At 41.3% G+C, this 26473-nt stretch overlaps 1 protein-coding gene and 1 long non-coding RNA gene across 4 annotated transcripts in view; one reads left to right on the top strand and one right to left on the bottom strand.

The window, feature by feature from the left end:
• Nucleotides 1-23730, bottom strand: part of LIMA1 (LIM domain and actin binding 1) — a 104081-nt gene extending 80351 nt beyond the window's left edge. For 2 of the 3 annotated variants that reach the window (XM_032293738.1, XM_032293755.1), the window contains exon 1: nt 23582-23730. The gene's annotated coding sequence lies outside the window, so the exon portion shown is untranslated. The remainder of the gene's footprint in view (nt 1-23581) is intronic. The other variant, XM_032293764.1, reaches the window with a different exon arrangement.
• A 79-nt stretch (nt 23731-23809) lies between these two features.
• On the top strand, nt 23810-24685 carry LOC116561793. The gene is made up of 2 exons (XR_004273612.1): nt 23810-24043; nt 24183-24685. It is a non-coding gene; the product is annotated as an uncharacterized LOC116561793 (long non-coding RNA).
• The last annotated feature ends 1788 nt before the right edge of the window (nt 24686-26473 follow it).

Here is a 26473-nt window from a genome sequence, read left to right as displayed (position 1 = left end):
CCAACAAAAATGAGGTTGCATAATTGAGAAGCAATTTCATTTTTCTGTTTCCTCACAGAATCCTCTTTTGCTACCTTCACTCACTCTTACTCCAAGGAATCAATAAAGGGCCAGTTTCTCTCCCCTCTCTGAGTGAGCTCACTTACTCTCAACTCATCAAAAGTCACTTATTCCAGATGATTCCTAAAGGTGGATCCCTAACTTTCCTGACTTCCAGTCCTAGAGTTTCTTTTCCGATTTTTTTTTTTTTTTTTTGAGATGGAGTTTCACTCTTGTTGCCTAGGCTGGAGTGCAATGGTGCAATCTTGGCTCACTGCAACTTAGACGCGGGTTCCAGAGATTCTCCTGCCTCAGCCTCCCAAGTAGCTGGGATTACAGGCACACACCACCACACCTGGCTAAACTACAATGTGATCAGGTAGAGGCAGGTCTAATACTTTCAGAACTTAAAAGGAACCTTTTAGCCCAAGCTTGAGGGGTCAGGGAAGGCATCTGGGACAAAGTGTCACCTAACCTGGCACCCATAGCATAAGGCCAGGGAGGCTCAAGCATTTTCAGACAGAGAGTAGCAGTGTGCTCAGGAAGAGTCATGTGCTCAGAGGATGGCTTGCATCAAGAAATAACTTGGGCCTACCTAAAGATGTGAGAAAAAGCTTGCGCAAAGTCCATATGTGCAAAACTTTGTGTAATTTTATTCAAGGTGTATTTATAGAGTTCCTTCTATTTAGAAAGCAATATACTAGATGTCAGAAGAGCAAAAGACAAAGACAAAGCAGGGAAAGAGGTAAATTAGCATTTATTGATAGTAAATAAATGACTTCTTAAGCTCTTATTGGGTGCTAGGTAGAGTTGTACATACTTGACACTTAAGAACATGTTTAATTCTCGCCACAATTAAGTAAGTTATTTTATCCTCAACCTATAGATGAGGAAACTCAGAGTTTAATAAGTTGCCCAAGATCACTCAGCTACTTAGTGGTGGGAGATATCAACAGCTAGATTCTAATCCATGCCTCATGCCCTTAGCCTCTTGGTATTTTCTTTCCATGACGTGTCTCCATGTTAGGCATTTTATCTAGAATTTTTGACTAGCTAAGGTAAGTGAGGGTATATGCCTCAGAGAAGTAAAGAAATCTGCACATGTCACAACAATTAGAGGCCAAGTGAAAACCTGTAAGTTATCTTTTTAACTTCAAATCTTGTGTACATTTTGTTATATTATACTATGTTCCATGTTATATTATTTTATTGGATATAAGCAAAAATTCATATACCAATTCTTTGTAGAAAAATGATTTGTAATTAAAAGAACTTAATTTGAGGAGTAGAGGTTGAGAAAGGATAATACATATGATTTCGGTTGTGCTGTGTTGCATATTGGACATATGAAACTATCCAGCATGCAGTAGAAATTCTAGGACTGGATCAGGCATGGTGGCTCACGCCTGTAATCCCAACACTTTGGGAGGGTGAGGCGGGTGGATTGCCTGAGATGAGGAGTCTAGACCAGCTTGGCCAACATGGTGAAACCCTATCTCTACTAAAAATACAAAAAAATTAGCCGGGCATGGTAGTGCCTATAATCTCAACTACTCGGGAGGCCGCTGAGGCAGGGGAATTGCTTGAACCAGGGAGGTGGAAGTTGCAGTGAGAGATTGCGCCACTGTACTCCAGCCTGGGCGACTGAGTGAGACTTTGTCACAAAAAAAAAAAAAAAAAAGGAAAGGAAGATGAGAAATAAAGGGGGAAAAAATTTAGTTCAGTTGGTTACTATGTTCCTAAGTGTACACAGAATCACTTAGGAAACTTGTATACAATACTGATTTTCAGGTCCTATCCCATGATTCTGATTCATTAGGTCTGGAGAAGGGCTCAAAAGACCCACATTTTAATAAGAACCTTGAAGCAACTCTAGTGTCAGAGGTTCCCTCATAAAATGTTGGAAAACACTGAATTAAAGGGTTTAAGGCTGGGCACAGTGGCCCATGCCTGTAATCTCAGCACTTTGGGAGGCTGGGGAGAGAGGACCACTTGAGGCCAGAAGTTCCAGACCAGCTTAGGCAACATAGCAAGATCTGTTCTCTGCCAAAAAAAAATTAGTTAAAAATTAGCTGGCATGGTGGTGCATGCCTGTGATCCTAGCTACTTGGCTGAAGCAGGAGGATCACTTAAGCCCAGGAGGAAAAGGCTGCAGTGAGCCATGATCACACCGTTGCCCTCCAGCCTAGGCAACAGAGCAAGACTCCATCTCAAAAATAAGTAAGTAAAGGGTTTAAGACCTATGTGTATTCCAAGAAAAATGAAAAGAGGAACATAAAATATTTTTATATTGCCCACTTCAATTTTATGTTGCCATTCAAATTTGACAGTGTAAGGAAAATGGCTGCTCTTTTTTGGAGGGGTGGGGCAGAGTTTCACTTGTTGCCCAGGCTGGAGTGCAATGGCATGATCTCAGCTCACCGCAACCACTGCCTCCGGGGTTCAAGTGATTCTCCTGCCTCAACCTCCCGAGTAGCTTGGATTAAAGGCATGCACCACCACACCTGGCTAATTTTGGATTTTTAGTAGAGATGGGGTTTCTCCATGTTTGTCAGGCTGGTCTTAAACTCCTGACCTCGTGATCTGCTTGCCTCAGCCTCCCAAAGTGCTGGGACTACAGGCATGAGCCACTGCACCTGGCTATGGCTGCTCTTTGAAAGCATACTGAGGTTTGGACAAAAATGAATTTGAGACATTGCAGTGATTAATTCAATCTGCCTAATTTGATGCCCATTATCTACGTTCACCTAGTACTTTTCTGTCCAGTTGGCACAAAATCATTGTGTTAGAGCAAGACTCACCATAATAAAATTCAGTTATTCTCATTCTTTTTTTTCTCTAGCCAGGTTTGTTGCTAAATTTAAAATGCTGCTTAAGAAAGGTAAGAAGGTTAGAAAACAGAAACTCTATTTTATTTTTATCTACTGAATAAGAGGGCAACTATAATTTACTGAGAGGTCAAAGTTAAAGCAGGGAGACAACAGGCTTGCGCTCTAATCTTGAATCTGCCACTAATTAGTGGTATGACCATGAACAAGCCACTTCTCTGGGTCTCTCTTTCCTCTTGTGTAAAATGAAGGAGTTAAAATAGCCTAGTGTTTTTCTAGCTGCAGATCACAATTAGTGAGTTGTGAAAGCAAGTTTAGTGGTCAGAACCAACATGTCTGTTTTGATGAAAAAGAACAGAATGCAATCGAAAATGTCAGAGTGCATCATACATAGTACAGGTAAATTTTTTTTTAAGTTTTTGTTTCAGTTATTTGCATGTGTATAAACTGAGTAAGAATGTAAAATATATCTTATTGTGGGGTATAGTTAAAAGAATTATAGTTTGACAAATGTTGGCAAGGATGTGGAGAAACGAACCCTAATACACTGCTGGTGGGAACATAAAATGATGCAGCCACTTTGGAAAACAGTCTGGTGGTTCCTCAAAAGATTAAACAGAATTACCATGAGATCCAGCAATTCCACTCCTATGTGTGTATATAGATACTCAAGAGAAATGAAAACACATGTCCACACAGAAACTTGTACACAAATGTTCATTAACTGATGAAAGGATAAACAAAATGTGGTATATCCATACAAGGGAAAATTATTCAGCTATAAAGAGTAATGTAGTGCTGACACATACTACAACATGGCTGAACCTTGAAAATATTAAGCTAAGTAACAGAAGCCAGTCACAAAAGACCATTTACTGTATGATTCCATTTATATGAAAGGTCCAGAATAGGCAAATTCTAAGAATACAAAAATTAGGCAGGCGTGGTGGCACGTGCCTGTAATCCCAGCTACTTGGGAGGCTGAGGCAGGAGAATTGAGACAGAAAGAGAATTAGTGGTTGCCTGGGACTGGCAGTATGAAGACAAGGAACTGACAGCTGATGGGTATGAGTTTTCTCTGGAAGGTGATAAAAATGTTGTAAAATTGATTATGGTGATGGCTGCACAACTGTGTGACCATATTAAAACTACTGAACTGTATAATTTGAATAGGTGAATTATATGGTATACAAATCATTTTTCTTTTTTTTTTTTTTTTTCCAAGACAGAGCCTTGCTCTGTTGCCCAGGCTGGAGTGCAGTGGTGTGATTTCAGCCTCCCAGGTTCAAGCAATTCTCTTGCCTCAGCCTCCCGAGTAACTGGGATTACAGGCACGTGCCACCATGCCTGGCTAATTTTTGTATTCTTAGTAGAGACAGGGTTTCACCATGTTGGCCAGGCTGGTCTTGAACTCTTGACCTCATGATCTGCCCGACTCAGCCTCCCAAAGTGCTGGGATTACAGGCATGTACCACTGTGCCTGGCATAAATCATTTTTCTATATAACTGTTTATAATTTTTTAAATGATGGCTTGAAAGCCACTAGACTAGATGACAGATGATCACTGAGGTCCCTGAGAATTCTCATGTGGCCCCCAACAGGGCTCACCTTGCCCACCCTTACCCCATGACTCTCTGGAGGCACGGGAGTAGACTAGAAACACCAGATGGTTCCAATTCCCATTCCAGTGCTTACCAGATGCATGGCAACCTCTCTCTACTTTACTTTCCTTCTTTGTAAAAGGAAGATGATAAATCTGCCTTACAGGGTTGTTTTAAACTAAGGAGACAATAAACATAAAACAGTGCCTGGCACATTGCTTGAGGTCAGAGGCAGATTTTGGTCTTTGCATGCTTCAGAGACTAAGATGCATTTAATAAAAATTATTCTAAAGGTTCAGTTAATAAAACTCATATTTGGGTTTCGCGTATTTTGTGTGTCATATTGACTTAACAAGGCTTATGTCAATAAGGCTGTGATTAAAAATAATTCATGGCCAGGAACAGTGGCTCACACCTGCAGTCCCAACACTTTGGGAGGCTGAGGCAGGAAGATAGCTTGAGCCCAGAACTCAAGATCAGCCTGGGCATGATGGTGAGACTCCACTTCTACAAAAAACTTTAAAAAATTACCCAGGTATGGTGGTGGGCACCTGTGGTCCCAGCTACTTGAGAGGCTGAGGTGGAAGACTGAGGCTGCAGTGAGCCGTGATGGTGCCACTGCATTCCAGCCTGGGCAACAGAGTGAAACACTGTCTCAAAAAATAATAATAATAATTCAAAAATGTTACATTTGCTTCACCTGTTTGACTTTTTAGCATGAAAGTTGCTCTCATTATTTAAAACATTGCTGGTCTGGCACGGTGACTCATGCCTGTAATCCCAGCACTTTGGGAGACCGAGGCAGGTGGATCACCTAAGGTCAGGAGTTCGAGGCCAGCCTGGCCAACATGGCAAAACCCCATCTCTACTAAAAATACAAAAATTAGCTGAGCACAATGGCGTGCGCCTGTAGTCCCAGCTACTTGGAAGGCAGAGTCAAGAGAATTGCTTGAACCCAGGAGGCAGATGTTGCAGTAAGCCGAGGTCATGCTACTGCATTTCAGCCTGGGCAACAAGAGTGAAACTCTGTCTCAAAAAAACCAAAAATTGCTCATCATTATATAATGGAAGTAGTAACATTAACTGAAGAGAAATTGTGTCCTTAAAATGTCAACATTTTTATTTCATAATTATTAGAAAAACTACCCATGTCTTTTTAAGTGTTTGTTTTGAGCACTTTGACAAATTACTTTCTGTAGTTTTTATTCAAAAGTCAAATTAAACACAAATCACTTTTATAGTATAAATATAACTTAGTGGATTATAAAAAGGGTAAGTCCAAATACATGCTAGCCTTTGTAAGTTTCTTGTGCAATGTGAATTTTTTTAATCTTTAATTAGGTCAGTGGTTTTCAAAAAAAACTTCAGCAGCCATGGTGGAATCCACGGACATCCTTCCCATCTCTCCGCAGCACCACCCTTCCTCACCCTCCTCCTTCCCATAAAAACCTTCTTCTGCAGGCCTCAACAAGCACCCTGAACCAGAGTGCCATTTCCTTCACTGTCTAGGCTCCTTGGTCAGTGACTGGTCAAGGATGGGCCTGCTCCATACAAACAATTATATGGAAAAACACAATGTAAGAAGTAGAAGTCTCTGCCAGCTCTTGCCTGCTGTCCCCTAAAGCCAATTCTACTACTCAAAGGTAACCTCTGTCAAAGTCTGTAGTATAAACTTTCTGATACTGCCTATATAATAATAATAATAATAATTGCCAACACATAGCACTATGTGTCAGTCACCATACTAAGCACTCTACTTATGTTATCTCAGTTTACCCTTGCAACAAGTCATGAGGTAGGTACCATCATGATGTCTACTTTACAGATGAGAAAACTGAGGCACAGAGAAATTAACACACAATATGCATAAATACAAACATGTTTTAGAAAAACAATGGTTTTGGCTGGGCGTGGTGGCTTACACCTATAATCCCAGCACTTTAGGAGGCCGAGGTGGATAGATCATAAGGTCAGGAGATCGAGACCATCCTGGCCAATATGGTGAAACCCCATCTCTACTAAAAATACAAAAATTAACTGGGCATGGTGACACGCACCTGTAATCACAGCTACTCAGGAGGCTGAGGCAGAAGAATCGCTTGAACCAAGGAGTTGGAGGTTGCAGTGAACTGAGATTGAGCCACTGCACTCCAGCCTGGCTACAGAGCCAGACTCTGCTCAAAAAGAAAGAAAGAAAAAAAGAAAGAAATACAATGGTTTTATGTTAATGTGCTGTTCAGCAATTATTTATTTCCTCTTAGACAGCTTCCCACCTCAGGACTTACAGATCTATCTCAACCTTTCAGTACCTTGTAATATTTCATTCTGTAATAGTTTAAAACCTGTTTAACAAGGCCCCTGTGGATGAACATGTAGGTTGCTTTTGCTTCTTCATTGTTATGAGTAAGAATGTAATGAACGTGCTAGTACTATTGTCTACCTGGGGTGGTAGACAATTATGCCTACAGCATAAATTCCTAGAAGGACCATTTATAGTTTAAAAGGCTTACGCATTAAATTTTTAAATAGATCTTCCAATATTTTCCTCAAAAAAGTCACATCCATTTATATTTGAATCTTTCTCCACATTCTTATCAGTACTAAGCATTATTTTTTTCAATCTGATAGGAGATGTGTGAAAATGGTACATTATTGTTTTAGTTTTCACTCCTTTAATGAGTGAGGTTGAGCATATTTTCAAATATGTGTTGGCCACTCAATACATTTACTTTTTTTTTTTTTTAATAGGGAATCCAGAATCTTTTTTTTTTTTTTTTTTTGAGATGGAGTCTCGCTCTGTCACCCGGGCTGGAGTGTAGTGGCGTGATCTCGGCTCACTGCAGCCTCCGTCTTCTGGGTTCCAGTGATTCTCCTGCCTTAACCTCCCAAGTAGCTGAGACTACAGGTGTGTGCCACCACGCCCAGTTAAATTTTGTATTTTTAGTAAAGGTAGGGTTTCAGCATGTTAGCTAAGCTGGTCTCAAACTCCTGACCTCAGATGATCTGCCCTCCTTGGCCTCCCAAACTGCTGGGATTACAGGCGTGAACCACGGCGCCTGGTCACATTTACTTTTTTAAACTACATTTGTTATTATTATAATTTTTTTTCTTTTTTTTTTTGAGACGGAGTCTCACTCTGTTGCCCAGGCTGTAGTGCAATGGTGTGACCTCCGCTCACTGCAACCTCTGCCTTGAACCCCCGGGTTCAAGTGGTTCTCCTGCCTCAGCCTCCAGAGTAGCTGGGATTACAGGTGTCTGCCACCATGCCTGGCTAATTTTTGTATTTTTTTTTAATAGAGACGGTGTTTCAGCATGTTGGCTATTTTGGTCTCAAACTCCTGGCCTCAGATGATCTGCCATCCTTGGCTTCCCAAAGTGTTGGGCCTATTTCTCCTTTTTGTGAAGAATGAGGTCTCACTATGTTGCACAGGCTGGCCTCAAACTCCTGGGCTCAAGCTATCACTCACCTCTGTTTCCCTAACTGCTGAGGTTACAGGCATGAGTCACTGTGCCCAGCCACATTTATTTTTTTTAATGTCATTTATAACTCGTTTATTATCTCTACAACTTAATTACTTTTTTTTAATTGCACAAGGACTTTCTGAATATCATGTGTAACTCCTTATACAGCTGAAATTGCCTCCCACAGTAGCTGTCCTTTCCTGGTGTCTGATTCTTATCCAGATCTCATTAATATTCTTTCCAAACAAAAATGCTGCTTGACTATACAGATGAGAGCCTCGTTTCTGTGGAGTTCCCTTTTGCAGGACATTCCTTTACTGCTCATTAATATTCTAACCAGAGCACAGCCCTGTAAGAAGCCTGACTGACACTGACAGCTCAGGCATTAAGAGGATCACTGCTGCTACCCTCCACCACCCAGTCTAGTGCTTTCAGATAAGGGTGGCACTCTGAGTATCAGGATTACCTACGAAATCTGAACCTTTTATGTGAAGTCCAAACACGTTAATTTTGGCAGACCCACACCCTAACTGCTCACCCTCTAGACAGATAATGTCAGAATCAAGTATAAGTTTGAACCGTTTGAGCATAAGCCTGAGGATTGGTTACTGAGTATTGGCCATATGCCAGGTGCTTTACATGTTATTTCATTCCATTGGAACTTATTCACTTAATTCTTACACTACCATGAAGCAAGCATCATTATAATTTTTTTTTTTTTTTTTGGTAAGAGACAGGGTCTTGCTATGTTGCCCAGGCTGACTCAAACTCCTGGGCTCAAGTGATCCTCTCACCTCAGCTTCCCAAAGTCCTGGGATTATAGGCATGAGTCACCACACCTGGCCAGCAAATATTATTATTCTCATTTTACAGAGGAAGAAACTAAGGCTCTAGAGAAGTTCAATAACTTGCTCAAGGTCACACAGCTAACAACTGATAGAACTAGGATTTGAAACAATCCAACAGACCCTAACGTCCATGTTCTTATGACATGACAAACCACATTTTCCTGGTATGCAGGGGTTGTCTGGACGAATCTTATCCTTTAAGAGTCTTGAAACTAGAAATTATAAGGGCTGGACCAGATGCCCCTGCCTGTTGCACATCTAAGTCAACTCTGTCCAAGGCTCTTTTTGGCTGAGGTGTACATATTGAGTCTATCACACACTTACTGGGTAACATGAGGAAAACTACTTTAAGCCTTAGTTTAATCACCACTAAAATGTTCTCTTAACACATTGCTAAAATAAGTGCTTAATAAATAATGATAGTAGTGGTGGTAATAAAAATGCCTAACATTTATGACGCATTTACCATGTGTCAGATACTGTTTTAATTGTTTTGCATATATAACTTATTTAATCTTCACAGTAACACACTCAGAAGTATTACTGTCTCACTTTATATAAGTGTATTATTGAATAATATTCAGATGAAGAAACTGAGGCCCAAAGAAGTTAAAAAAATGTTAGCTCTTTTCATTTTTTAGGAGGCTGGCCTGGAAACAAAATGACCTCCAGCATGGAAAATACACCAGAAAAGCAGTTCTAGCACATATGGTATTTCAGAGTCAACTTATTTCTGTTAAATCACTGACAAAAAGAGAGTATCTCTAATGTAATCTCTGAGAAACTGGTAGTTACCACCAGAAACACCAGATCTGCTCAAAACCTGACACCATTTCTCTGCAACATAAAGTCTAAATCTGCAAAAGTTATATCTCTTAAGGATAAAATTTTAGGTATTTATCAACACCTCTGTAAGAACTCTACCCTGGGCCAGGCATGGTGGCTCACTCCTGTAATCCCAGCACTTTGGGAGGCCAAGGAGGATAGATGATTGCTTGAGCTCAGGAGTATGAGACCAGCCTGAGAAACATGGCGAAAACCCATCTTTATTAAAAAAAAAAAAAGTTAGCCAGGTGTGGTGGCTGGTGCCTGTATTCCTAGCTACTCAAGAGGCTAAGGTAGAAGGATTGCTTGAGCCTTGGAGGTGGAGGTTGCAGTGGGCCACGATCGCGCCACTGTACTCCAGCCTGGACAAGAGTGAGAACCTATCTCAAAAAAATTAAAAGATAAAATAAAAAAGAACTCTATGTTGAAAACAATATAACTATGACCTTCTCAGAGGGCTTCTATTACCTTATTCATTTATGTGAATATATTTTCTTGTGCTTATGAACCCCAAATTAGTTTTTTACATAATTATGGTAATCTTCACATATCTTATTTAGACAGGTGAAAGAGCAACCCCAGTTACAGCCTTTAAAAATTGACTTTGGGGCCGGACGCGGTGGAGCACGCCTATAATCCCAACACTTTGGGAAGCCGAGACGGGTGGATCACAAGATCAGGGGTTCAAGACCAGCCTGGCCAATATGGTGAAACCCTGTCTCTACCAAAAGTACAAAAATTAGCCAGGTGTGGTGGTGGGTGCCTGTAGTCCCAGCTACTCGGAAGACCAAGGCAGCAGAATTGCTTGAAACCAGGAGGCAGAGGTTACAGTGAACCAAGATTGTACCACTGCACTCCAGTCTGGGTGACAGAGTGAGACTCCATCTCAAAAACAACAACAACAACAACAAAAAACTGACTTTGGGTCAGGTGCAGTGGCTCATGCCTGTAATCCCAGCACTTTGGGAGGCCGAGGTGGAAGGATCACTTGAGCCTAGGAGTTTGAGGCTGCAGTGAGACGTGACTGTACCACTCTACTCCAGCCTCGGCAACAGAGCAAGACTTATCTCAAAAAAAACAGAACAACTGACTTTGGTCTAAAATTTGTAGATCATGGAGAACCACCCAAGAACTTTCCTAATCTTTCTTTTCCCTTTTAAATGAAAAAATTACCAGATCGAATCCAAGTCTAACTCCATCTCTCTCTCAATTAATAAAATTTGTTATTTGTTCCTTTGGTTCCTTCCCTCCCTGTCCCAGTTAATCATTAACTTATGGTAAGGGCAAACATAATCCAATGAAGTGAGCTATTTTTTCAGCAGTTTTTTTCACACATAGTAGAAAAATCTCAATAAGTAGAAAAACAAATCATTAAGTCATTAGCTTCAAATTTAAGGTGAAGAGTAGAGAAAAACATAGCTAATTAGAAAAAGACTGGAAATTTACAATTGATGTAGACAAAGCACAGACTTTCTCTGAAAAGCATATTTCTCCTTTAACCTTTGTACCTTTTCATACTGGAACATCCCAGCTACTCGGAAGGCCAAGGCAGCAGAATCGCTGTCATGTCTCTTCCAATACCAGTCCCTGGAACATGTAGGGGCTCAATAAATATCTGTTACATGAATGAAAAACAGTGTCACACTGGTACTCAGTTGCTACACATCTCAACAAAGGCCCACCTACATAATTGAATATCTGCCTAGAAACTACATGCTCACAAGTCTTGCCAATTACATGCTTAATTAAGACAAAGTAGTTAATTAAGGAGTCTTCTTTACAATCTCAAAGCAAAAGAAACATACACACTTATTTTAGGAAGGCTGCTTCTGTTAAAGATATAACCTTCTTATACCAGCCCTTTGTCCTTAATAATTAATCAAGTATTCTCCAAACACAGGGCTTCTTAATTTCACTTCTGGCCATTTCCAGGAAGGGCCTGGCTTCCATTCTTCTTATCTGAAATTTTAGATGATGTGCTTTTTTTCAGGACTTGCTCAATCTGAAAAGTCAGTTTAGATCAGTTTAACCATTTCCTTGAAGCAGGAGAATTAAAATGGGTTTACTGAAAAGTGACTCTTCTCTAGACAAGTTATTTAATCCTTCCTTTCTTTAAAAAAAAAAAAAAAAAAGAAGCTGGCCAGAAGCAGTGGCTCCCGCCTATAATCCCAGCACTTTGGGAGGCCGAGGTGGGTGGATCATGAGGTCAGGAGTTCAAGACCAGCCTGGCCAAGATAGTGAAACTCCATCTCTACTAAAAATACAAAAATTAGCCAGGTGTGGTGGTGGTTGCCTGTAATTCCAGCTACTTGGGAGGCTGAGGCAGGGAATTGCTTGAGCCTGGGAGGTAGAGGGTGCAGTGAGCCAAGATCACACCACTGCACTCCAGCCTGGGTCACAGAGCAAGGCTTCATCTCAAAAAACAAACAAACAAAAAACTGAGAGGCTACCACATCACAATGCTTTAATCAAGAACAAGCATCACTGAGGCTGGTCACATAAAGACATACCAAATCATTATAGCCACACGTGTGATAAAGTTTGGCTACTTATCTGAACCAATGCTAGGCATCTTATTTTTTAAGAATTGGTTATAAACCTTTTCTTTTTTTAAGACAGAGTCTTACTCTGTCTCCCAGGCTAATTTTTGTATTTTTAGTAGAGATGGTGTGTCACCCTGTTAGCTAGGCTGGTCTTGAACTCCTGACCTCAAGTGATCCACCTGCCTTGGCATCCCAAAATGCTGGGATTACAGGCATGAGCCTCCTCACCTGGCCTGGTTATAAACATATTAACGTTACTGTTTTAGTTGAATTTTAGTGTTTATCTTCTAAAAGCTACATTCAATTTGGGACTGTAGAAAATAGTTATTGAGGGGCATTTGCTGGGTAGTGGTCTTTCAGTTGGCATGGGAAAGATCATCAATGTCTTTGGGTCTCAATTTCTTCATCTCAAAAGCAGATATTGATTCACGTAGGATGGCTATGGGGACTAAATGAAAGGATAAAAGCAAAACTACTTTGAAAACTATCAGCTACTATACAAAGCATTATTTGGTAGCTAATCAACCCAACATGGGGATTGATTAAGTGTGGGTGGAGAAAAGCATTAAAGTGTTAAGGACAACCTCAAGCGTTCGTGAAACTCGGTGAATGCAGACGCATGGTACACAGGGACTATCCACAGAGCCTAACAGGTGGCCGGACAAATAGATCTGGAGCTCAGCTGTACAACGGCATTAAACGCATTAGTTTGGTACTCCAAAGTAGGTTCAATACAAATTAAATAATTAAATATGTTTAAATATTTTATTTTTAATAAAACTTCAAGCCAGTATTAAGAAAAATGGAATTAAAAAATAAGACTAACCAACAAAGAAAAATAGAAAGAAGTTAGAACTAATTCATTAAAATGTCTGCTTCCACTAGATGTTAATAAGAAACCTTTCATTGAAAGCTGTTGCTGAAAATCTAATCAGTACACTGTCCTAGTTCAGGGCACGTGCTAACAGTAAGTATAATGAAAACCATTTCGTCTTTCCTTGAAGACTCTAGATAGCTTTCTAATTTTTCTCCTAGAGAATGAAAACAGAAGAAAACTCCTGGTTGTTTGTGGATTCCAGTAACTGGGTTTTAGTTTTGCCATTCTGCTTTTAAAAATGTAATGGGAATTGATAGACTAGTATAATCCAGAGTAACAACCTGGGAAATAGATGGCTTCAGTGGCAGTAAAATAGTAGCCTGGATCCTGGAAACACCCTAGAAAACTTGCACTCAGATGGAACTGAATCCTGGTTGTCACAGTATCCAAACTTTTGTCCTGCTCCCTTCAGAACTCCTCAGAGACTGCTACCTGATTTGAACCCAGATGGGCCTACCTCAGCTGTTGTCCAGTAAAGAAAAATGCCAACACCACTTTGGATTGCAAACCAAAACAAGACTTGTCCAGATGAAAAGTCTATCTTCAAGGCTATTCACTCATTCAACAAATATTTATTGAGCATTTATCACGTCTTTGGCCGTGTTCCAAGTGCTAAAGATAAAATGCTAAAAATGACAGACAAAACTGGGCACAGTGGCTCATGCCTGTAATCCCAGCACTTTGGGAGGCCTAGGCAGGTGGATTGCCTGAGGTTCAAGACCAGCCTGACCAACATGGAGAAAACCCATCTCTACAAATTACAGGCGTGGTGGTGGTGCATGCCTGTAATCCCATCTACTTAGGAAGCTGAGGCAGGAGAATTGCTTGAACGCAGGAGGTGGAGGTTGCTGTGAGCCAAGATTGTGCCATTGCACTCCAGCCTGGGCAACAAGAGTGAAACTCCATCTCAAAAAAAAAAAAAAAAAAAGTGACAGACAATGGCCAGGTGCAGTGGCTCATGCCTGTAATCCCAGCACTTTGGGAAGCCAAGGCAGGCAGATCACTTGAGGTCAGGAGATTGAGACCAGCCTGGTCAACATGATGAAACCCTGTCACCATCAAAAATACAAAAATTAGCCTAGTGTGGTGGTGAGCACCTGTAGTTCCAGCTACTTGCGAGGCTGAAGCAGGAGAATCTCTTGAATCTGGGAGGCAGAGGTTGCAGTGAGCCAAGATGGTACAATTTCACTCCAGCTTGGGTGACAGAGTGAGAGTCCATCTCAAAAAAAAAAAAAAATTATGACAGGCAAGGTCTCTACTCATGAAATTTCCATTCTACTGGGGAAGCAGGACAACTAACGACCGTGATTAGTGCTGTGAAGGAAATATGAAAGAGTAACTGCAGTGGTGGTAGGGGAATAGGGGTGGGGCAGCCTCTTTAGGCAGTGGTCAGGGAAGGCCTCATTGAGTGAATGACATTTGAACTGAAACCTGAATGATAGGGAGGACATATGCAGCCAGCCAGGTGAAGAGAAGAGATGAGGGAGTTTTCCAGGCAGAGGAGAGCAAATGCAAAAGCCCTGAGGAAGGAACAATATGGCTAGGGAATGAGGAAGAAGTATGTAATGACACAGAGATGAGTGGTAGTCAGATTGAATAAGGATTTATAAGCAATACTAAAGGATTTTAATTTTATTCTATGTGTGATACAAAGCCAAACATTGTTATATAAGAGTGTGCTGGCCAGGTGCAGTAGCTTATACCGGTAATCCAGCCCTTTGGGAAGCTGAGGCAGACGGATCACGAGGTCAAGAGATCAAGATAATCCTGGCCAACATGGTAAAACCCCATCCCTACTAAAAATACAAAAATCAGCTGGGCATTGTGGCGTGCATCTGTAGTCCCAGCTACTCGGGAGCTGAGGCAAGAGAATCGCTTGAACCCAGGATGTGGAGGTTGCAGTGAGCCAAGATTGCATCACTGCCCTCCAGCCTGGATGACAGAGAGAGACTCCTCCCCCTACCCCAAAAAAAAGCTGCCAGGCACGGTGGCTCATATCTATAATCCCAGCACTTTGGGAGGCTGAGGCAGGCAGATCACCTGAGGTCGGGAGTTCAAGACCAGCCTGATCAACATGGAAAAACCCTGTCTCTACTAAAAATACAAAAAATTAGTGGGGTGTGGTGGTGCATGCCTGTAATCCCAGCTACTCAGGAGGCTGAGGCAGGAGAATCACTTGAACCTGGGAGGCAGAGGTTGCGGTATGCTGAGACTGCACCATTGCACCCCAGCCTGGGCAAAAAAAGTGAAACACCATCACAAAAAAAAAAAAAAAAAAAAGTGTGTGTTTGCAAGATCAGATATATTTAATGTACTAAATGAGCCCTTTGGCTGGGTGCAGTGGCTCCTGCCTGTTATCCCAGCACTTTGAGAAGCTGAGGCGGGTGAATCACTTGAGGGCAGGAGTTTGAGACCAGCCTGGCCAACATGGCAAAACCCTGTCTCTACTAATCAGACAAAAAAAAATTAGCCAGGCATGGTGGCATGTGCCTGTAGCCTCCTGGGAGGCTGAATCATGAGAATCACTTGAACCTGGGAGGTGGAGGTTGCAGTGAGCTGAGATCACACCATTGCACTGTAGCCTGGGCAACAGAATAAAACTGTATCTCAAAAAATAATAAAATAGAATAAATGAGTATTTAATCGCTTATATGTGGATAATGACTACAAAATGAAAAGGAAGGGAAAGGTTCTCACAGCTACAAGGCTTATAATCTTACAAGAAACCAATAATTTATAAACAGTGACAACATTAAGTAAGGTAAGAAATGAAGCAAAAATCAAGTGTTAAGTAAAGACTGGGGAGGGAGCCACTTATTCAAGTAGAGGAAATTAGAAAAGGCTTTTTAAATTTATATATATATATTTTTAAAAAGGTAGCATTTGATTTAGGCTCTTAAGGAAAAGGATTTCAAGAGTGTGGGGAGGGGGAGGAGCATGAGGCTGTGGGAACTATATGAGCAAAGGCACAGAGGCAGGAAAGAACTGGGCAGGACCAGGAAACAGAATTATTGTAGAGTCACAGTGCCAGGTGGGTGGGTAGTGTTGTGGGAGATAAGCCTCAAAGAATAGGCTGTCAGAGTAGGGGTGTGGGTGCCTTGAAGAGCATGTCAGAAAATTAGAATGAATTTACTTAGGCATTGTCTCCCCTTAAGTTTATATATAAATCTCTAGAGATACTTGTTAAAACTTCAGGTTCCCAGGCCCATCCCTCAGACACACTGATCTGCAGGTCTCGGTGGGACCTGAGACTCTACCTTTTTAACCAACACCAGGTAATTCTAATACAGGCAATTAAAAGAACCGTATTTTGAAAATCAGTGCTTTTTGTTTGTTTGTTTGTTTTTTTAATGGCAACTCTGAGCTGCAAGGGAAAAACTGAAGCCAACTCTAAAAATTGCTCAAGGACTCTGGCAAAAAAAAAAAAAAGAAGAGGGAATCGGAATTAGAAGACTGATTAAAGTGCCCTTATGACTGCTGGGGTACAATCAACCCAACTTGGGGACTGATTAAATGTAGGTGGAGAAAAGTATTAAAGTAGTAAGGACAACCTCAAGCGTTGTCCTTAGTGAAACTGGGTTAATGCAGATGCATGGTGCACAGGGACGATCCACAGAGCCTAACAGGTGGCTGGAAATATAGTTCTGGAGCTCAGATATACAAAGGCATTAAACACATTGGTTTGGTACTCCCAGGTAAGTTCAATACAAATTAAAGAATTAAATATAAAGAGCAAAACAGTACAAATTAGAAGGAAATAAAAGTGAATATTTAACCAATCTCTGGATGGTTAAGTCCTTCTAAACATGACAGCAGCAGAAGAAATCCCAATTTAAAAATCCAGGTTGAGCGAGGTGGCTCATGTTTGTAATCGCAGAACTTTGGAAGGGTAAGGTGGGCAGGTCACCTGAGGTAAGGAGTTTGAGACCAGCCTGGCCAACATGGAGAAACCCCATCTCTACTAAAAATACAAAAATTAGCTGTGTGTGGTGGTGTGCGCCTGTAATCCCAGCTACTTGGGAGGCTGAGGCTCAAGAATTGCTTGAACCCAGGAGGCAGAGGCTAGAGCGAGCTGAGATGGTGCCACTGCACTCCAGCCTGGGCAACAGAGTAAGACCCTATCTCAAAAAAAAAAAAAAAATCTATAGATAATATACTATATACAAAATTAAAAGGCAAGCCAACTGGCTAAATACTTGACCAAAAGACAAAGAATATTCTTAAAATAGAAGAGTTTATACAAGTCACCAAGAAAAACACTAAGCAGGCTGGGCTCAAAAAAAAAAAAAGAAAAACACTAGGAATAGTTCTATATGAAGTAAAAGTTGTTAAATACCTTGCCTTGGAGACATATACCTTCTAGTCCTATAACGAAAATTTTTTTCACATATATTGTAGATAATGGAGTTTTGTGGCATAGATCAGCAGGGCTCCTATGATTTTACCTTACTGGTTTCCAAATGTCAGTCTATGGGAATGCCTAAAAAAATACTTGACTCTTTTTGACTTCCTCGTCTTTTTGACTTTTTTTTTCTTTTCTTTCCCGAACCCCCACAGCAAGGATCACATTCAATTTTTTTTTTTTTTTACTTCTTTTTTCCTGACAGTTAAAGGGCACAAACAAATTAAACTGTCCCCAGGCTCCCCTTTGCTACTCTGGTGGAAATTGCCTTTACCATTTCCAGTCTTTCCTCAGGCTCTATATCTCTAAAATAGGTGAAGGGTTAGAGATGAGACAGAAAGTAATTCCAGAATTTCTAGTGAACAGTAGCTCTAAAGACATCCTTTCAGCACAGAGGTTGTCCGGTCTTGGGGATCAAAGGCCAAACCCTCTCATTTTACAGATGAGGCTCTAAGTCAATGAATGAATGACTTGTCCAAGATCACCTAATTGGCTGATGACAAAATTAAGTTGGGAATCCTGACTCTCAAACAGCACCCTTTCCATTCTGCAGTAATGCTTCATTGTTCACAAGCCGTGGCCCCTCAAAACAATGGACTTTTATAACACCATAATTCCAACATCTGTATACTTTCCACTTTATCACTCCACTCACTCAATTTGGTCTAATAAAAGCCTGTGCTTCCCCACAAAATGCTCCAAATAAAAGAACACCAAACAAACAAACAAACAAAATAATTAAAATGTTAAGACACAAACAAAAATGGGAATGGAATTAACCCAAAGACAATTCACAGAAGAAATAGAAATGGAAATAAATATATGAAAAATGTTCTCTCTCACTAGCAAAGAAATACAAATTAATTCACCTCTGCCTATCGAATTAGTAAAGATTAAAAAATAATATTCAGGCTGGTCATGTCACGGTGGCTCATGCTGCAATCCCAGCACTTTGGGAGACTGAGTTGAGTGGATCTCCTGAGGTCAGGAGTTTGAGATCAGCCTGGCCAACATAGTGGAACACCATCTCTCTACTAAAAAATACGAAAATTTGCCAGGTGTGTTGGTGGGTGCCAATAATCCCAGCTACTCGAGAGGCTGAGGCAGAGGAACAGCTTGAACCAGGGCGGTGGAGGTTGCAGTGAGCTGAGATAGCGCCACTGCACTCCAAACTGGGCAACAGAGTGAGACTCCATCTCAAAAAATAAAAATAATAATATTCAATGTTACCAAGGCTGAACTAAGATGAGGACTCACAATCACTGCAGTTGAGAATGTTAATTAGTCTAACCTTTACAAAAGGCAATTTGGGAGCAGGCTTAGTATTTTCGAATTTTCACGCCCCTTGATCTAGTAATTCAACTTCTGGGAATCTAACCTAAGGAAATAATGAGTGATTTGCACAAAGATTTATGTATATATTTGTTCTCAATTTTTTCATTTAATGTGAAACCAAAACAGAAATTATGCAACCTCAATACAATAAATTATTAAATAAATTACAATGGAGATTAAATATCCATTAAAATGTTTTCAAAAAATTTTGATGCTATGAAAAATAATATAAAGTGAACAAAGCTGATACAAAACTATATCTACTGCAACATTACGAGCTGAATTACTTTTGCGTTTGTGTGATGTGTGTGTGTATATATGTGTGTATATCAAAGAAAATAAAAACACTGAAAGGAAATATATCAAACAGTAGATCTCTCTGGAACAGATTATGGAATATGGGTTATTTTGTGTTCTTTGTAATTTGTTTTATCCACATTTTCTATAATGAACATATATACTTTTTATTTTATAGTAATATAAATATAATTTTTATTTTTAAATGTGTTGGTACATATGAAAATAAAACAAGAATTATACATACAATATGAAAAAAGTTTTTTAAAAAGATAAATTTTCAGGCCACTTACATGGAGATGATAGTGGAAGTCATGGAGAGAAATCAAATTATACAGGGAGAAAGTATAGTGACAACAGGATGCTGTACAGGGCTATGGCAAACCTGGCATTTAAGGGGCAAAAAGACTGAGTTAATAGAGTATGGGAGTAAGTGGTTAGATCAGAAAATGGAGAACCAGATAGCAGTCATGTCAAGAAAAGCAAGTAAAAGGAAGGACTAGACAAGTTGTTCAATTGGTCAATTATTGCCAAGGGGTAAAGAGGAGGACACTGAGGGGCATTAGAGAGAAGCCACGGATACTATGCATGGATGGACAGGTTTCCTGTAATGCTGGAAGCCAAATTTTTGCTCAGAAGCCAAATCTGAGCAAATGATAACTGTTCAGTAAACCTGACTATGAAATAAAGAAGTCCTGGAGCATTAGCCTGAATTTCAGTTTATGGAAAAAGAAAAAAGATTGTGGAAATCTAAAACTAAGTAAAATGCATATTAGAACTAATTTATGGGTAACGAAACAAAAAGTGGCAATACTCTGTACAAGACAAAACATGTTTGAAGGATTGTAAAGTTTTCTATATCATAAGCTCTGTTACAGAATAAATAAGGGGGAAAATAGCCCCACACTTGTTATTAGAAGTACAAAAATGTTGCATCTTTTTTTCCCTTAGAGATGAAAGTTCTTAGTTTCAGGGTAGTATTATTAAGAAACTCTTTAAAAGAAAATCAAAAGAATATAAAATTTTCACAGTGTCATGTTAACTTCTTATGGGTGGACATGTAAAGTCTCTAGAAACAGTTTTTACATGTCAAGAAATCATCTGACATGCTAAATAATGGATTGCTTGTTGGGTCAAACTCCATCTTTTTTATAAAAATAGGTCTTCATTAGCACAATAATTTGATTGAGTCTTAAGGACTCTGCTCCCAGCTTCAGAATAAATGCATCAGTATGATCCTACCAAGTGTACCATTCACCATAGAATCAACTCCACAATCATTAAGTAGAAACTATTTCATTTACAAGCACTGGTTTGTCAATAACCTTAAAAGGCTGTTAAGTAACCTCACCTGGAAATTACTGTATGCAATCTAAAATGAAGTACCTTAATTTCCTATCAAAAAACATACAGTGAAAGACAACAGCAAACTGAAAAAACAATTGTCTTTCTAATGGAAATTACTGAATTAGGACTCAAGTCACGCATTTTCCTATCTGCAGAAAGGGTACAATTCTAATCTAAAAGTCTCCCATCTAGTAGTATATGGAATTAAGAATGCCTGAAACTAGTTTCACTGTCAATTTAAATAATAACAAATTCTTCCAATTTGCAGTTAGGTGGCCTGTTATGGCAAAGATGTCTAACGAACTCCCACACTCTCAATATGCTTTTGTGTCTGTGTATGTCTTTGATAAATTTTTTTTGGTACAGGGGCTTTAAGTTAATTGCAGTTGACTGGTGAAAAATACCAGAGAAAATACAAGAATTTGAAACCCAAAGAAAACAGTAGTCAAACTTATACTTAAAAACATTCTTCACCACCCACCTATCTACCCTGTCTTCCCCGCCCAAGAAAAAAAGAAAGAGAAAAACATTTTGAGAGCACCTTAGCAGTAAAAAGTGTCCCCTATCACCAAGATGTGAATTGTCTTCGCTTCTGAAGCTTTCTCTTAGAATTATTAGGTTGAAGTTTAGCCCCACCTTTAACCAGAGTCTGGAACAACGCTTGAGTGTACCAAGTTAAACAAAGTTATACAATGAGGTAATTTTTACAAAATGGCACTCCTTTGCTAATGTTGCCAATATACTGTTCTCTTCCCACGGAACCTGATAACAACACTTCCCAGCCCAATACAGAAAAGTGGAAACGGCTCCAACTATTTACTAAATGCCACATTAAGGACAGGGTCTAATCCCATTTTCCATAGGCCATGGAGTTGGAGGAAGACAGGGTAAGAAATACGAACATGATACAAATATGGCCAGGCACGGTGGCTCACGCCTGTAATCCCAGTACTTTGGGAGGCTGAGGCGGGTGGATCACTTCAGGTCAGGAGTTCGAGGCCAACGTGGCCAACACAGTGAAACCCATCTCTACTAAAAATACAAAAATTAGCTGGGCGTGGCGGTTGGTGCCTGAGGCAGGAGAATTGCTTGAACCTGAGAGGCTGAAGTTACATTGAGCCAAGATAGTGCCACTGCACTCCAGCTTGGGCAACAGAGACTCCGTCTCACAGAAAGAAAAAAAAAGAAAAAAAGAAAGTGACACAAATACATAGATTGAAGAGAATCACTCATTATTATTCAGAAGTTTTTGTTTTGTTTTTAAGGAAAAGCAGAAGAGAGAATTAAAAAAAAAACAAAAAACAAAAAACCTATTATTCCCTATGCTCCTACCCCTGGGCTGACCTCTAGTATAGAAATGACCTCACTAATACCATGAGTTGTATAGGGATCTGCCTAACCCATTTGATTTTAAGTTATTTTAGGATAAAGACATTTGGCACTTTGAATCCACTAAAGGCACTCAATATTTTGTCCAAAGAATGAAGTTCCTAAACTAATTACCTAGTACATTGCATGTTGTTCTATCAATGCAAAACAAGAAAACATATATGCAGAGACACTTTTTTTTTTTTTGCCTTCTTTCATGCCAACTCTATAATTTTTTGAAGGTCTATCTAAAACATCATCATACTGCATCCAGGCTATAACTCTACAAGAATTTAGAACATGTTTATTAGGGATTATGTTCTTTTGTGTCTACACTATACTTCAGAAGGGTTGGTGTTATTTCATGGCTCCTGAAATATTTAGCATTTGTGAATAGTACTGCTAACTATGCAGATAAACGGTACTCTGTTAAACCATATATTTATTTATTTATTTATTTATTTAGAGACGGAGTCTAGGTCTGTGCCCAGGCTAGAGTGCAGTGGTGTGACCTCGGCTCACTGCAAACTCCGCCTCCGGGGTTTAAGCGATTCTCCTGCCTCAGCCTCCCAAGCAGCTGGGATTACAGGCGCCCTCCACCACACGCAGCTAGTTTTTGTATTTTTAGTAGAGATGGGGTTTCACTGTGTTGGTCAGGCTGGTCTCGAACTCCTGACCTTGTGATCCGCCCGCCTCAGCCTCCCAAAGCGCTGGGGTAACAAGCGTGAACCACCACACCCGGCCTGTTAAATCATTTAAATCAAAAGCAAAAGAAAGAATACTTAATGCAAAAGAAGACCTCTCCCCAAAAGGGGCATTGCCTTAAAAACTGACAACGCTCTAAGTAGTACCTGTGACTAACCTGAAAAGTCAAGTCAATTGAACCATCTGGATTAAGCAGACTTTCCTTCTTCTTCTTTTTTTTTTTTTCCTTTTGTATTTTTTGGAGAGATAGAGGTCTTGCTAAGTTGCCTTGGCTGGTCTTGAACACCTAGCCCAAGAGATCCTCCCGCCTCAGTTTCCCAGTGTTGGGATTATAGGTGTGAGCCACTACGCCCGGCCAAGGCAGACTTTTGAAAGCTGGAATTAGGTGCAAGACAATAGTAGTTCAAATATCTCTCACCAGGATCAGCTAAACCATTCTCGCAATCATCAATAAGGAGGCTAGGAAAGGTGCCAGATGGTTCGTTCCCAGCAGCTACAACTTCAAGCTTTAGTATCTGTAGCCAGGGGTGTGGTGTACAATTACCTTACATTAACACCTACATATGTCGGGGGCAGGTGCCAGCGATATATACACGATAGCGATTCGGGGATGACACATCGGCTGCAAAGACTGCTATATTCTCAACATTCCTCAAAAGGGTGTAAGTGTCTTAAACAGAGTTTAGCTGGCGTAGTGGAAGGGGAGAAAAATCGAAGAGAGGGACTGGCTTAAAATGAACGAAAAAGAGCAGCTGAATATTAGAGTATTTCCCTGGAAGAAGGATATTTGGAGTTTTAATGAACTGTCACCTTCCTCCACGACACCAAAAAGTAGAGTTAGAATGGAGTGTTCCTAGTGGGAGAAGAGGAGGTCTTTACGGCTCCCGCCCTAGGCTCAGCCCGACGTAAGTACTCCCCATCCCAGCGCAGGCCCCAAAAGTGAGGAAAGAACCGAGGGTCAGCGTCCCGCAACCCCTTAACCCGAGGGGAAGGGACTCACACTCCGCGCACTTCCCCGCCCCAGAAGTCGCAGGAGAAAGAGGGTGTGGAGAGAAGCTGGGGTCTCGGCGCACTCTCCGGTTGTGGAGAAAGAAGGCCCTTACCTGGCTAAAAGCCGCCTTTCCTCTGCGCTGCTCCACCCCTGCCACAGGTCCCGGCGCTCTACCTAGCGCACCTGTCGCGACCAAGCTACTACACCTACTGCTCCTGCAACCCCGCCCCGGACCCCGCCCACCGCCGCGGGGGCGTGCACGCCAGCCCGCCTCCCGTGCGGCCTCGGGCTGAGCGTGCGCGCCACCGGCTGCGTGCCCGGCCCTCGCGTCTGCTCTGGTAGCTGTGGCAGCAAGGGGCGCTGTCGTTGGGAGAGGCTGGCTGCTACGCCGGGCCTCGTCCGCCTCGGCACGCCTCTCTCTGAAGAAGACACGCACCTGCACGACGTGGTGCTCAGTGCGGCTCTACTTTGGTCTTAACTCCTGTGACTCAAAGTTACCGCAGCTTGACTCTCGAGCCACTCAGATTTTTCCTAAGCTCAACTGTAGGCCAGCTAGGTTCCTGGTGCTTTGGGGGTAAGTTCTGTGCAGGGAGCATGTTTTAGAGGAGACTGTGTGGTGTAGTGGAAAGAGCTATACATTAATTCTGGCAGCAGTTTGACAAGGGCGGATGACGTCCAAGTTCTCCAACAGCTGTTTTTACTTCTCCAATCAGAGTAGGAACCGTGCGGAATGGTTTGGAGACCGTCAAGAGCCCTAGCACTTGGCCATCCTGCCCCCAAGTTCTTGTCCCAGTTCTGTGCCAAGTGCATGATGCTTTTTGATACTGTCCTTCTTTCCTGTATCTCAAGCAGAGTAGGGTTTCAGAACAAAAATTTTTGAAGCTTTCGGAATTCATGCAGCTTGATGCGTATTGGAAGGGGCTGCTTGTGGGAAAACGCTTGTTTTTGCATTTTCTAAAGAAGTTAATGAAAATGTGTAAGGAGAAGAGAGATTTCCAACAGATGTTGAATATGCAGCCAGTTATTCCCTTCTTCCTTCAAATATCCCCTAGACTGATTTCTGGATAGGTATTGTAGAAAGAAAAACTTTAGACAAAACAGATTTTGAATCAGACAGCAGCCAAAACCAGAAGCGGCTCAGGCACTACTGCTCTAGCTGCCTAGGCATCAAGCTTTATAGGCTGAACACGAAAGTAAAGAAATTTGGTTGGCTACAGCTAAGTGTTTGCCTCATTTGGGTATGGTTACATGGGAGATCCCTAATTATATAACCACTTGGCTGGTTGTCTGTTTGTGATTCGTTGCAGCTCCATTCAAAATCAGGTGCAAGGGGCCAGGCGCGGTGGCTCACACCTGTAATCCCGGCACTTTGGGAGGCCAAGGCAGGCATATCACGAGGTCAGGAGTTTGAGACCAGCCTGGTTAATATGGTGAAACCCTGTCTCTACTAAAAATACAAAAATTAGCTGAGCGTGGCGGTGCGCGGCTGTAATCCCAGGTACTGGGGAGGCTGAGGCAGAAGAATGGCTTGAACCCAGGAGGCGGAGGGTGCAATGAGCTGAGATCGTGCCAATGCACTCCAGCCTCGGTGACAGAGCAAGATTCCGTCTCATAAATAAATATTTTTTGCGCGGTGGCTCACGCCTGTGATCTCAGCACTTTGGGAGGCCAGGGCGGGTGGATCACGAGGTCAAGAGATCGAGACCATCCTGGTCAACATGGTGAAACCCCGTCTCTACTAAAAATACAAAATATCAGCTGGGCATGGTGGTGCGTGCCTGTAATCCCAGCTACTCAGGAGGCTGAGGCAGGAGAATTGCCTGAACCCAGGAGGCGGAGGTTGCGGTGAGCCGAGATCGCGCCATTGCATTCCAGCCTGGGTAATGAGAGCGAAACTCCATATTAAAAAAAAAAAAAAAAAAAAAAAAAAAATCAGGTACAAGGAATACCTCCAAATTTTGGGTTGCTTTCTGGGCACAAAAAGAACTCCAAACTAATGGCCTGCCACTTATTTTACATTAACAGTATCAAGTATCAAGATTCCAGCAAAAGTGGCAGGCAACATGGGAATGTTAAAGAGCATACAATATCAATGTAGGCTAGTACTCCAGAAAATACGTTACCCTGCGTGTGGCATTCCCTCAATAGATGTCTCCCCTTCCCCCAATATTTTTTTTAGCTCTGTGCTTTAGTGGATGCAAATTACTTGCCTTCCCAAAGCCTCCTTTTGAAGATAGAGCTAGCATATACACTGCAGCTGGCTTTTGCCAGTTTGCAAGGTTGATTGCTAAATTTTCAGGAATTTTATGAGCCAGTTCATAAGCGCAACCCTTATTAAAAATCAAATTATATAAGCTACAATTAAGTTAAAAATGTAATTGTACATTAATCCTGGCAACGGTTTGACAAAGGCGAATGACAACCAGTTGTGTTGAGTCATGTTTATAATCTCAGTGCTTTGGGAGGCCACGGCAGGAAGATGGCTTGAGGCTAGAAGTTTGAGGTTGCAGTGAGCTATGATCGCACCACTCTACTCCAGCCTGGGCAACAGAGTGAGACCCTATTTCTAAAAAATAAATTTTTTTTGAGACATTATCTTGCTCTGTCGCCAAGGCTGGAGTGCAATGGGGTGATCCCAGCTCTCTGCAACCCCTGCCTACTGAGTTCAAGTGATTCTGCTACCTCAGCCTCCTGAGTAACTGGGATTACAGGCACTTGCCACCACACCTGGCTAATTTTTGTATTTTTAGTAGAGATGGGGTTTTACCATGTTGGCCGTGCTGGTCTCAAACTCCTGACCTCGTGATCTGCCCGCATTGGCCTCCCAAAGTGCTGGGATTACAGGCGTGAGACACTGCACCTGGCAAAAATAATTTTTTAAAATGTAATACTAAAAACTCATCCCTTTGTGGTTTTTTTCTTCATTCTAATTTGAAATTAGCCAGGCATGGTGGCATGGGCCTGTAGTCCCAGCTACTTAGGAGGCTGAGGCGGGAGTTATTTG

This window comes from Sapajus apella, unplaced genomic scaffold (assembly GCF_009761245.1).
Source record: "Sapajus apella isolate SASKATOON/1434 unplaced genomic scaffold, GSC_monkey_1.0 scaffold2, whole genome shotgun sequence".
In the NCBI taxonomy this organism is placed as follows: Eukaryota; Metazoa; Chordata; class Mammalia; order Primates; family Cebidae; genus Sapajus; species Sapajus apella.
This window is presented reverse-complemented; position numbering and strand designations above follow the sequence as displayed.